Consider the following 14109-nt stretch of genomic DNA (forward strand, 5'->3'; position numbering starts at 1 on the left):
GGCCTGTAGCATAAGAAAGGCTGGGCCAATCAAATTCTGTTCTCAGAAATATTGCTGAGGGAACAGAATAGATATAGAGATGAGAGGAAAAGTAATCCACAAAAAGAACAGAGAAGATAACACCTGAAAATAGGGCCTCTTTTTTTCTTGCCATGCATTGAATTGGTTTCTGTTCTTTGCATCAGAGTGAGAAAAGAAGCAATAACAAAGGAAAAAAAAAACACTGTAGCCTGGAGGGATAATGATGGTAGATTGTGAAGTTGGTGGCTTCTGCATAAATAAAACATTAAAGACATTCCTTCCATCCTTCTTGCTACACTGTGAGCTCCTTGAAGAAAGGGACTATGTCTTATTCATCTTTGATTTCCTTACACCTTGTGTAGAACAGATATCCAATAAAAATCAAATTCCATTTTTTTGATGCATGCAAGTCATCAAGATCTGATAGCATAGTTTGGTTGATCACAACCTTTTCATCACCTAGGACTTCTTTCTTTACATTTCCCTCGGTAGACCTTATATTTTGAAAAATATTGTTCAACTTGCATTAAGTAATAATGATTTTTCTTACAAGATGCCTGAACTTCATTAATTTTTAAATTGTAAAGTCTGAAAGAAAGTCCAGTTTAGTTATTAGAATTAAAAAGAATTGAGCTAGGCTCTTGGGTAATAATAAATATACCAATTGAATCCTATATAGATGACAAACAGATTAAAGATGAAATTTAAAATATTCAAAATATCAGGCAATAATAAATATGAACAATTAGTAATCAATATACAGAAAAATATGCAAGACTTCTATGGTTAAATAATAATAGTTCATGAAAGACATTTTAAAATACCAAAGTGCTCTGTCCCAGCCCTGGAGCTTAAGCTTGATCAGCTTGTATTTTCTCCCAGAGCAGATGCAGAAACTTACTTCCACTACCTAAATAGATGTCCAAGGCTTATAGGTTTTAAGAACTGAAAGGGCAGGGATTTTACCTTACAAACTAACAAGTGAGACTGTTTCGGATGGGTGAAGACAAGAGACTTCTGGTCAGAGACAGAGGATTTTATTATTCATGACACAGCAAGCAGCATGAACTTCATGCTGGTTTTGGTGAGCTCCCCACGCCTCTCAGGACCCATAGGGGAGACATAAGCAGAGTAAGGCGGGGCCAGGCTGATGCTGTACATGACATGGGTTTGCTTTGTGGCCAAGGAACACTTAGCTTGGGGGATTTATTGATTTATAGCAGGCAGAATCAAGGCCACTCTTTGTCTGTGAGGAGATATTAACTCATCTCTCAAGGCTGCTCACTGCCATAAGACTCAGAAATGGCCTCGGTAAAGAGCAGGTCAGGACCTTGCATTTTTGGCATAGCGATATTTGTAGGAACATGAGAGACTTGTGGAAGAGTAGTTCCCGAACAAGGGGTGTTTGTGGGTATTGTGAGGAGATATCTGCATAGGATAGGTGGTTAACGACAGAGCAAAATCTTTTTTTTTAAATTGAGGTATAATTGACATATAACATATTATTTTCAGATGCATAACACAATGATTTAACATTTGTATATATTGTCAAATGATCACCGCAATAAGTCTTGTTAACATTGGTTACCATATATAGTTAGAATTTTTGTTTTCTTATGGTGAGGACTTTTAAGATATACTCTTTTAACAGCTTTCAAATATGCAATCCAGTATTATTCATTATAATTACCATACTGTACATTACATTCCCTAGCAAAGTTTTATTGTAAGTGAGATGGTCCAGCCACTGTGGAAAGCTGTTTAGCAGTTCCTCAATATGTTCAATATAGAATTACCACATGACCCAGCAATTTTACTACTAAGTACATACCCAAAAGAATTGAAAACAGGTGTTCAGACAAAAATTTGTACATAAATGTTCATAGCAGCACTATTCACAATAGCTAAAAGGTGGAAGTAACCCAAATGTCCATCAATGGATGAATGGATGAACAAAATGTGGTATATTCATACAACAGAATATTATTCATTAAGGAAAGGGAATGAAGTCCTGATGTATGCTACAATATGGACGATCTTTGGAACCTTATGCTAAGTGAAAGAAGCCAGTCACAAAAGTCACATACGTTACGTATGTTCAAGCCAGCTCCGCTCACCATACAACAGGCCAATTAGCCAAGGAGATGAGGTATTTAGGAAAGACATGCACGCTCAGTTGTGGTAGGGGAAGCACACTGACTGAAACCACCAACCCTGGGCAGGCACCATAGTAACCATTTTCATGAGTTGTTTTATGACAGGAGGTCCTGGTAAGGAACTAATAAGCCACCACCAATGAGAAGACTTTGGGAAAGGTCAAAAGGAGACACCACGTGTCCAACCACCTCCCAGAATCTTTCTCGCTGGTGTCCATTTTACCTAAGCAATGCATGCACCACCAGGAAGGACTCTGAGTCAGAGTGATTGGTCAGGGACAACCTGGAAACTAATCCCATCATCATAAAACCCAAGACTGCACATGGCAGAGCAGTTCTGCTGGGTTCCCTTACCCTACTGCTCTCTGCCTGGGCACCCCTTCCCAATAAAATCTCTTGCTTTGTCAGCACATGTGTCTGACACACAATTCATTTCCGAGTGTTAGACAAGAGCCCACTTTTGGACCCTGGAAGGGGTTCCCCTTCCTGAAACAGTTGTGTCTGACTCTTTGCAACCCCATGCTCACCTGGGGTCTTCTGTCCATGGGCTTTTCCAAGCAAGAATACTGGAATGGCTTGCTGTTTTCTTCTCCAGGGGATCTTCCCCACCCAGGGATTGAACCCATGTCTCTTGCATCTCCTGCATTGGCAGGCAGATTCTTTACCACTGTGCTACTCAGGAAGCCTGTCGAGGTAAAGAATAACAACTTTATTTGGAAAGCTGGCTGACGAACAAGATGGTAGACTAAAGTCTCAAAATAACCATTTTGTCAGGGTCTGGATGCCAGGTTCTTTTATAGAACAGAGATGAGAGGAGGTGAGGAAATAAAGTTAAAAGGCCATTAATCCTGCAAATAACTTCTAGAACGGCAAGCCTTGGGAAGGGATGTGTTAATGTCTTCTTTCTTGCAGTCATTCACAGGTGGGCAGGGTCAGATTATCTCTGTGTGCACTGAACAAAGGCACTTTAACAGGCAGAGGGGCAGGATTCTCTGAGGCAAGCTATTATGTACGAGCTTCCCAGGTTGTGCTAGTGGTAAAGAACCTGCCTGCCAATGCAGGAAACGTAAGAGATGCAGGTTTAATCCCTGGATCTGGAAGATCCCCTGGAGGAGGGCATGGCAACCCATTCCAGTACTCTTGCCTGGAGAATCCCAGGGACAGAGGAGCCTGGTGGACAGTCCATAGGGTTGCAAAGAGTCAGACATGACCGAAGCAACTTAGCATGCATGTGCATAATAACAAAAGCAATGAAAAGCAAGTCAAAGAAACAGTTCCAATATAGAGTCAGAATTGGCTCTTCCCTGAAACACATACTGTAATGTTTCATTTATATGAAATGTCCAGAACAGACAACTCCATAGAGTCAGAAAGAAGATACCAGAGAGCAGAAAGCAATCACTAAGGACTAAGGGAAGGCAAGAATGGAGACTGACTGCTTACTTGGCACAAGGTTTCCTTTCATGGTGACAAAAATTCTCCAGAACTAGATACTGGTGATGATTTGCACAACATTGTGAATGTACTAAATGCCACTGAGTTGTGCACTTTAAACTGGTTAAGATGGTGAATTTTAATGTCATGTTTATTTTATCAATGAAGTGAAAGTGTTAGAGGCTCAGTCGTTTCCGACTCTTTGCAACGCCCTGGAATGTAGCCCTCCAGGCTCCTCTCTTCATGGGATTTTCCAGGCAGGCATACTGGAGTGGGTAGTCATTCCCTTCTCCAGGGGATCTTCTTGATCCAGGGGTTTAACCTGTATCTCCTGTATTGCAGGCAGATTCTTTACCATCTGAGCCCCTAGGGACACAGACACAAATCTTTTTGAAGTTCAAGTATTGCTCCCTCCAATAGGTTGATCAGATGACAGTAAAGCACTTGGCAGGACAGAGTCATGTTCTTGCCCATGCGCAGACTGGAGGACCGATGCCCTTTAGCAAGGCACGTCTCTCAGTTTACTCGAGCAGTTATAGACTTGGGGACACCACTCTAGGATTGAACTTCTGAGCACCTGTGCCGCCCTTCCCTGTGCCACCCTTTTCTCCTGCTTTTTCTTCCCTAACCTATCCAGCAATTCTTTTCCTTGTCTTTCCCACTCCAGATCTTCCCTAGGTTTCCAGATACTTCCTTTCCATCCAAAGCCCAGTTCTGTTTTCTTTACCAAGAGACTTTGATGACCCATGGTAAAGAACCTCAAACCAGAGTCTATGTCCTTAACAATGAAAAACCATTTTCTTGACAGCAAGAAAGTCTCAGTCTTCAAATTTTAGATAATCTTATCTTGTACACTTTGGAAGGGAGAGCCAAAATTTGCATCCTGTTCTGTGAGCATGTCCTTATACCTAGAAAGGTTTTTTAAAAAGCAGTTGCATTTCCTTGTTAAAAAGACCAAATCACTGGGCTTCCATGGTGGCTTAGTGGTTAAGAATCCACTTGCCAATGCAGTAGATGAGGGTTCGTTCCCTAATCCAGGAAGATCCCACATGCCTTGGAGCAGCTAAACCTGTGCACCACAAGCACAGTTGAGCTGTGCTCTGCAGCCTGGGAACCGCAACTACTGAGACTAGTGCCACAACTACTGAAGTCTGAGAGCCCTAGAGCCTGTGTTCCACAATAGAAGCCACCACAAAGAGAAGCCTGAACACCACAACTAGAGAGTAGCCCCTGATCACTGAAACTAGAGAAAAGCCCACACGGAAGCAAAAACTCAGCACAGCCACAAATAAATAAAATCATATATATTTTGACTACTGGGCTGCAGTTCTCATTTTGGCCCAAATAAAGCAATTCACAACTCTCAAGCTGTGCATCTATTTTTAGTTGACATATATTAAAAAGACCAATCATTAACATCTTGCTTTACTTGCAAACGAAACAGTTCTAGCTCATCTGCCCCACAGTACATGTTATTTCTTGAGACTATAGACTATCAACCTTTAGCTCTGAAAACTTAGGCCTTATTTTCTGCCTCAGGCAGAGTAGGAAGTTCAGAACCAGTGAATACAGTCACAGGAATAGCATTTCTTGCCATCTGTGTTAGCTTCCTGTTGTTACTGTAACATAGTACTACAAACTTGGTGGCTAAAAACAACACAAATTTATTATCTTACAGTTTCGGATGTTAGAAATCTGCAATAGGTCCCATAGGCTAAAATCAAGGTTTTGGCAGGACTGCATTCCTTTCTGTAGGTTCTAGTGTGCCTGGTGAATTTAAGGTTCCTTGTTCATCATGAAAGAATTCAGAGACAAGCAGTAGAGGTTAAGAGAATAAAGTGAAAGTTTATTTAAGGAAGGATAGGCCCTTAAGAGGGAGAGCAGTCAGACAGGTGAGGACCTGCTGCCTTGGGTTTCTTTGACAAGCGGGGAAATGAGAGGATTACAACTGAAGGGGTGGAATATTCACTGGGGAAGGAGAAATTTGGGGGTCTTTGTCCTGGCTTTTCATCCCAGCTCCATTTCCCTGAGGGGAGGAGGGATTTTTGTCCTCGTTTAGCTTAGATCAGAAATACATCTTATCTGCAAGGCTAATCTTACTGTAATGAGAGCATAAGGAGTAAAAGGTTCCATTCAGACTCAGGAGACTCCTGCTTTTCTCCACTTTTCGCTGTCTGCTACTGGAACTCTAATCACCCAAAACGTGTGGCTTCCTGTCAGTCTGAAAATTCCTTCTTTCCTCTGTCTGCCTGTTGATCCTCACTATTTACAAGATGTGTGATTTCCTGCCACCTGCCCCTGCCCCCATTTCTCTGATCATACCTAACTAGCTGCCTGCTGTAACACTAGGAGAGAACCCATTTCCTTGCCTTTTACTAGCTTCTAGAGGCTGCCGATATTTCTTGGCTCCTGGCCTTTTTCCTTCACCTACATAGCCAGGAGTAGAGAGCTGTGTTCTCATATCACATCACTCTGACCTCTTCTTCTGCCTCTCTCTTCCACTTTTAAGGATCCTTGTGGTTACATTATGACCATCTGCATAATCCAGACTCAGTTCAGTTCAGTCGCTCAGTTGTGTCTGACTCTTTGCGACCACATGAACTGCAGCACCCCAGGCCTCCCTGTCCATCACCAACTCCCGGAGCTTACTCAAACTCATGTCCATTGAGTCGGTGATGCCATCCAACCATCTCATCCTCTGTCCTCCCCTTCTCCTCCTGCCTTCAATCTTTCCCAGCATCAGGGTCTTTTCAATTAAGGCCTTTAAACTAATCAGACTAGATCTGATAGAGTTCCTGATGAACTATGGATGGAGGTTCATGACATTATACAGGAGACAGGGAGCAAGACCATCCCCAAGAAAAAGAAATGCAAAAAAGCAAAATGACTGTCTGGGGAGGCCTTACAAATAGCTGTGAAAAGAGGAGAAGCAAAAAGCAAAGGAGAAAAGGAAAGATATACCCATTTGAATGCAGAGTTCCAAAAAATAGCAAGAAGAGATAAGAAAGCCTTCCTCAGCGACCAATGCAAAGAAATAGAGGAAAACAATAGAATAGGAAAGACTAGAGATCTCTTCAAGAAAATTAGAGATACCAAGGGAACATTTCATGCAAAGATGGGTTCAATAAAGGACAGAAATCATATGGACCTAACAGAAGCAGAAGATATTAAGAAGAGGTGGCAAGAATACACAGAAGAACTGTACAAAAAAGATCTTCATGACCCAAATAATCACAATGCTGTGATCACTCACCTATAGCCAAACATCCTGGAATGTGAAGTCAAGTGGGCATTAGGAAGTATCACTATGAACAAAGCTAATGGAGGTGACGGAATTCCAGTTGAGTTATTTCAAATCCTAAAAGATGATGCTGTGAAAGTGCTGCACTCAATATGTCAGCAAATTTGCAAAACTCAGCAGTGGCCACAGGACCGGAAAAGGTCAGTTTTCATTCCGATCCCTAAGAAAGGCAATGCCAAAGAATGCTCAGACTACCACACAATTACACTTATCTCACACGCTAGTAAAGTAATGCTCAAAATTCTCCAAGCAAGCCTTCATCAGTACATGAACCATGAACTTCCAGATGTTCAAGCTGGTTTTAGAAAAGGCAGAGGAACCAGAGATCAAATTGCCAACATCTGCTGGATCATGGAAAAAGCAAGAGAGTTCCAGAAAAACATCTATTTCTGCTTTATTGACTATGCCAAAGCCTTTGACTGTGTGGATCACAATACACTGTGGAAAATTCTGAAAGAGATGGGAATACCAGACCACCTGACCTGCCTCTTCAGAAACCTGTATGCAGGTCAGGAAGCAACAGTTAGAACTGGACATGGAACAACAGACTGGTTCCAAATAAGAAAAGGAGTACATCAAGGCTGTATGTTGTCACCCTGCTTATTTAACTTCTAAGCAGAGTACATCATGAGAAATGCTGGGCTGGAAGAAGCACAAGCTGGACTCAAGATTGTCGGGAGAAATATCAATAACCTCAGATATGCAGATGACACCACCCTTATGGCAGAAAGTGAGGAAGAACTAAAGAGCCTCTTGATGCAAGTGAAAGAGGAGAGTGAAAAAGTTGGCATAAAGCTCAACATTCAGAAAACGAAGATCATGGCATCTGGTCCCATCACTTCATGGGAAATAGATGGGGAAACAGTGGAAACAATGGCTGACTTTATTTTTTTGGGCTCCAAAATCACTGCAGATGGTGATTGCAGCCATGAAATTGAAAGACGCTTACTCCTTGGAAGGAAAGTTATGAGCAACCTAGACAGCATATTAAAAAGCAGAGACATTACTTTGTCTACAAAGGTCTGTCTGGTCAAAGCTATGGTTTTTCCAGTGGTCATGTATGGATGTGAGAGTTGGACTATAGAGAGGGCTGAGCACAGAAGAATTGATGCTTTTAAACTGTGGTGTTGGAGAAGACTCTTGAGAGTTCCTTGGACTGCAAGGAGATCCAACCTAGGGGAAATTGGTCCTGGGTATTCATTGGAAGGATTGATGTTAAAGCTGAAACTCCAGTATTTTGGCCACCTGATGTGAAGAGCTAACTCATTTGAAAAGACCCTGATGGTAAAGATTGAAGGCAGGAGAAGGGGGCGACAGAGGATGAGATGGTTGGATGGCATCACTGACTCAATGGACATGGGTTTGGGTAAACTCTGGAAGTTGGTAATGGACAGGGAAGCCTGGCATGCTGCAGTTCATGGGGTCACAAAGAATCGGACAGGATTGAGTGACTGAACTGAACTGAACTGAAGCTAATCCAGACTAATCTTCCTATTTTAAGATCAACTGATTAGCAACCTTAATTCCATCTGCAAACTTAACTCCTCTTTTCCATGTAAAATGGCATATTAACAGGTTCCAGTGATTAGAATGTGAATGTCTTGGGGGGAACATGATACCTCCTACCATACCATCACTTGACAATGTTTATTGAACACTTACTGTGCATAGAGAGTTTCATACTCTGCCTTAGGGAGTCATTTGGGTGTGGCAGGATTAACTGAGAAAAGATTAAATAAGGAAGGTTTCACAGGCCACAGGAGAGGTAAGAAGATAAAAGGAACTTCTGCTATGAAAATTAGAACACAGTGTGATGTGATTGTTAAGGTATTCAGAGAAGACTTCCTGGAAGAAGCAGAACTTGTGTAATCGGTTTTAAAGAAAAGGCAAGACTGAAATATTGTTTCAATGACATTTAACCATTGAACTGAGTTCAATGAGTTGAACGTGTTACATACTGTTAAATTAATTAAACAAGCAGGCCATTAGACCGAGGTGGCTCTAATGCTTTCATGACTTAGGTGAGCAAATCCAAACCTATACCTGTACATGCTTCAGTGTTAAGAAATAGAAACTTAAGGATAACCAATCACAAATAGACAATGAGGCTTTAGGCTGTGGCCGAATAATATCCTTTCTTTGCTTCCATACCTTTTCTATATACGTCATTCCCTTAGTTCCTGTTGGTGGAGTGCTCCTAACCACTTCTGACTTGGTGCTGCTCTATCCAAATCATTTTTTCCTCAAATAAACTCTTAATATTTTTTTTTTTTACTTTTTTTTAAAAATTTTATTTTATTTTTAAACTTTACATAATTGTATTAGTTTTGCCAAATATCAAAATGAATCCGCCACAGGTATACATGTGTTCCCCATCCTGAACCCTCCTCCCTCCTCCCTCCCCATACCATCCCTCTGGGTCATCCCAGTGCACCAGCCCCAAGCATCCAGTATCGTGCATCGAACCTGGACTGGCAACTCGTTTCATACATGATATTTTACATGTTTCAATGCCATTCTCCCAAATCTTCCCACCCTCTCCCTCTCCCACAGAGTCCATAAGACTGTTCTATACATCAATGTCTCTTTTGCTGTCTCGTACACAGGGTTATTGTTACCATCTTTCTAAATTCCATATATATGCGTTAGTATACTGTATTGGTGTTTTTCCTTCTGGCTTACTTCACTCTGTATAATAGGCTCCAGTTTCATCCATCTCATTAGAACTGATTCAAATGTATTCTTTTTAATGGCTGAGTAATACTCCATTGTGTATATGTACCATAGCTTTCTTATCCATTCATCTGCTGATGGACATCTAGGTTGCTTCCATGTCCTGGCTATTATAAACTCTACTACAAAGCCACAGTTTTCAAGACAGTATGGTACTGGCACAAAGACAGAAATATAGATCAATGGAACAAAATAGAAAGCCCAGAGATAAATCCACGCACATATGGACACCTTATCTTTGACAAAGGAGGCAAGAATATACAATGGATTAAAGACAATCTCTTTAACAAGTGGTGCTGGGAAATCTGGTCAACCACTTGTAAAAGAATGAAACTAGAACACTTTCTAACACCACACACAAAAATAAACTCAAAATGGATTAAAGATCTAAACATAAGACCAGAAACTATAAAACTCCTAGAGGAGAACATAGGCAAAACACTCTCTGACATACATCACAGCAGGATCCTCTATGACCCACCTCCCAGAATATTGGAAATAAAAGCAAAAATAAACAAATGGGACCTAATTAACCTTAAAGGCTTCTGCACATCAAAGGAAACTATTAGCAAGGTGAAAAGACAGCCTTCAGAATGGGAGAAGATAATAGCAAATGAAGCAACTGACAAACAACTAATCTCAAAAATATACAAGCAACTCCTACAGCTCAACTCCAGAAAAATAAATGACCCAATCAAAAATGGGCCAAAGAACTAAATAGACATTTCTCCAAAGAAGACATACAGATGGCTAACAAACACATGAAAAGATGCTCAACATCACTCATTATCAGAGAAATGCAAATCAATATTTTTAATATGCCTGTTTGTCTGTAAATAATTCACACTTTTGAGTTCAGCTTTCCAATGCAACAGTTGTAAAAATGAAAGTACACACTGCTATTAAAGAGATGTCTCTGTAACACTTACCAGCTTAAAAAGCAATGTTATAAGGTCACTTGGCCACAGTCCTCTGAGGGAAATAGAGAGGACAAGAAAACACAAGAGCCTTGCCATAATCAAGTCGTCAGACCCCTTCCCAGGCCTAGGTCAGCTCGCCATGTTCCTTCTTCCTTGTAGCCGCAAGAACACACCTGTTTTCTCTTCTTTTGTTGTGGTCTTCCTAAACCTAGCTGCAGAATGATACATGGTCTCTTCACCTCCCCTACTTGTTTGCTGACATTGAAATCAAGCATAATGTCATTTAATTTTAAGGTTTCTCTGCTAACTACCCTGGAGAAACAGAGAATAAAGTTAACAGACATAAGAGAGTGGCAAACGTTCTATAATCTTACAAGGTTCATATAATTATGGCCTTTAAACTATAATTTCTGTTCCCCTTTTCAAAAGTAAAAGGAAGTACCATTGGGTTCAGGGCATCTGCTTATATTTTCTTATGGATCATCATCATCAGAGTAGTAAGCAACTATGGAGTGCATTGTTCTAAATGCTTTATATATTTTAACTCATAATCTTACAACAAGCCATTTTATGGAAAAGTAAAATAAGGCAGTCTTCAAACCCAGGTAGACTGGCTGTGGAATCTGTGTTTCCAACCATTATACCATACTGCTTCACTGTCTCTTTCTACCACCACCCCACCTTCTGCCTGTCAATGTAGGTTACTGCTTGGACAGTTGCTTCCTGAGGAACCAGAGCACTAAGTTATAGATGAATAAACTGAGTCCTAGAAAAGTTAGACTTTCCAGGGCAGCATTGGTTGTGACTGCGGAGTGGGGAGTTAAATCCAGTTCCATCACAACATGCTATCTTTTTAAAAATAATATTTATGTATTTATGTATTTTTGGTTGCTCTGCATCTTTGTTGCTGTATGTGGGCTTTTTCTAGTTGTGGTATATGGGCTTCTCATTTCAGTGGTTTCTCTTGTTGCAGAGCACAGGCTCTAGTTTGTGTGGACCCAACAGTTGTGGCTCTAGGGCTTAGTTGCCCCAAGGCATATGGGATCTTCCTGGGCCAGGAATGGAACCTGTGTTCCCTGCTTTGGAAGGCAGATTCTTAACCACAGCAGGGAAGTCCTATACCATGCTATCTTTATGTTCACTTTGCGAAGTCTGGTTCTGATCCAACATAGTGAAAATAATTGATTTCAAATGATTCCACATGCATCAACCCCTTTTATCATTATGGGATGTTTCATTTTTGCACACTTCAGTCAAGGCCAGATTAATACTGTTAGACTCTAAACTATAAAAGAGAAGGATTCCAACACCATTCTCTATGGATTCGAATTAAAAACCTTTATAAACACTAAAATAAATATAACAAAGTACCAATTTTCCCCATCGTGACTACTTAATCTTTTTTCTTTTTGAAACACCAACAATCAAATTTTTAGAAGAATTCTTAAAAACATTTTTCTGGATGTCCCAAGTACATGTTTAAACTGTTAAGTAATTCAACACTGACCATTACATATTAATTCCTGGGAATTGTATACAAGAGTTATAACTGTGAAAGTAAGTTTAGGACAAACAATGACAGAGACAAGTGATCAGAAAAGAGAGCAAGCAAGTCAGAGAAGGGCTCTGTGTTTGCAGTTTACAAAATCCACCTACGATGGGTGGAATCAACTGTCTACAGGAAATCCTTCAAAAAGACTGAAGCCTATTTATATCAATACCATAACTATGGATAAGTTACTGATGACATTTGAATACTCCCTAGAGGTCTCCAGGAAGCAGCCAATGTCACACTTAAGTAATGTCAGTCTATAAGCCTGGGAAATGCAAACATTAAGATAATCTAGTGAAACAAAGAGGGAGGGAAAGCATTGTAATATGTAGAACCAAAAGAAGGAAAAATATTCTTAGAGAATTTACAAGAAAGGGAATTTGATGCTAAAAAAGTTTTTAGTATGTTCAGCATTGCCTAAGGAAGAGAGACTTCAGTTTTGGGTCATGAATGTTTTAGTTGGATTAGCTGATATAATCTTGTTTTCAGAGGGCCCAACTGATCCTGCTGCTGTAGCTTAATAATATTCCATTAAGATTTGTTCAGATTCTGCGCTCACCAACTTATCAATTGACTTCCTAGCACATTGGGAATGGGGGTCCTCCTTGGGTTGTACATAAATTATCATCTAAATTATGTCATTCTCCAATGAATCACAAGATCTCAAGATTGGAGGGTACTTCAAAGACATTTAATTAACTATCCATCTGTTGCTGAAATTCCTCTTATAATGGCAAAGTGAAAATGAAGTCGCTCAGTCATGTCCGAGTCTTTGCGACCCCGTGGACCATAGCCTACCAGGTTTCTCCGTCCATGGGATTCTCCAGGCAGCTATACTGGAGTGGGTTACCATTTCCTTCTCCAGGGGATCTTCCCAACCCAGGGATCGAACCTGGGTCTCCTGCATTGGAGGCAGACGCTTTAACCTCTGAGCCACCAGGGAAGCCCTATAATGGCAAGAGGGTCATTAATTTTTCCTTGAGCATCTCAAGAAACAGGAAATTTACTATCTCTTTACTTCTTTGAACACCTGTGATAGGAAATTCTGTTTTATATTGAACAAAAGTATATCATTTTAGAGGCTCCAGTCCTAGCTTGCCTCCTTGTACCCAGCTACAAAACAAACTAAGCCTCCAAAAACAAGAAACCATAGATAAGCTCATGTCCCTGACAAACCTCTCTTTCAGGCCAAACTCTCCAAATTTTAAAAAAGTTCCTAATATAGGGTAGTTTCAAATCATTACAGCATCCTGGTCACCCTCTCATGGACAGGCTTTAATTATTCTTTTAAGCTGTGGTCTTAGACAGGGTCAAGTGTATTTGTAACATTTGCGAAAGTTAAAATATCTTCATCACAAATCGCTAAAATGAGTGTCTCTTTCCATTCCTCCTTCTCCTCTGTCACAATTCCCCTCCTGTCAGGCAATGCTGGAGTGGCCATGTGAATTCTGGAATACAGCAAAGGGGAAGTTGCATTGGTAATGTATTTAGTTTGAACTTAAAAGAATTTCGGAGAAGGCAATGGCACCCCACTCCAGTACTCTTGCCTGGAAAATCCCATGGACGGAGGAGCCTGGTAGGCTGCAGTCCATGGGGTCGCTAGGAGTCAGACACGACTGAGTGACTTCACTTTCACTTTTCATTTACTTTATGTGGTTCACTGATACTTTTGTGTACATCAACTGATTGTCCTAGTGTAGGAATGGTTTCCAGGAATACTCCTAGCACTAACTGTGCTAATTTCACGCAGCATTGCGACACTAGGTTGCAGGTGTGTTAGACAGTTAAGAAAGTGTTATATTATTTTATGAGCTTTGTGGTATTGAAGAAATTTTACAGCTTTTTAAAATATAAGATGTGCTATATGTATTGAGCTGTACCCTTACAATGGGGAAATTTTATGGTATGTAAATTATATCTCAAAAAAGTTGCTAAAATGTGCTGTAACTTCCTTTTTTAATTTTAAATAAATATTCACTTTTGTGCCTAAAG

The 14109-nt window shown here is 40.5% G+C and overlaps 1 non-coding gene across 1 annotated transcript; it reads right to left on the minus strand.

The window, feature by feature from the left end:
- Nucleotides 1-12988: 12988 nt before the first annotated feature.
- TRNAW-CCA (transfer RNA tryptophan (anticodon CCA)) lies at nucleotides 12989-13060 on the minus strand. Its single transcript has one exon. It is a non-coding gene; the product is annotated as a tRNA-Trp (tRNA).
- Nucleotides 13061-14109: the final 1049 nt, after the last annotated feature.

This window comes from Bubalus kerabau, chromosome X (assembly GCF_029407905.1).
Source record: "Bubalus kerabau isolate K-KA32 ecotype Philippines breed swamp buffalo chromosome X, PCC_UOA_SB_1v2, whole genome shotgun sequence".
Taxonomy (NCBI): domain Eukaryota; kingdom Metazoa; phylum Chordata; class Mammalia; order Artiodactyla; family Bovidae; genus Bubalus; species Bubalus kerabau.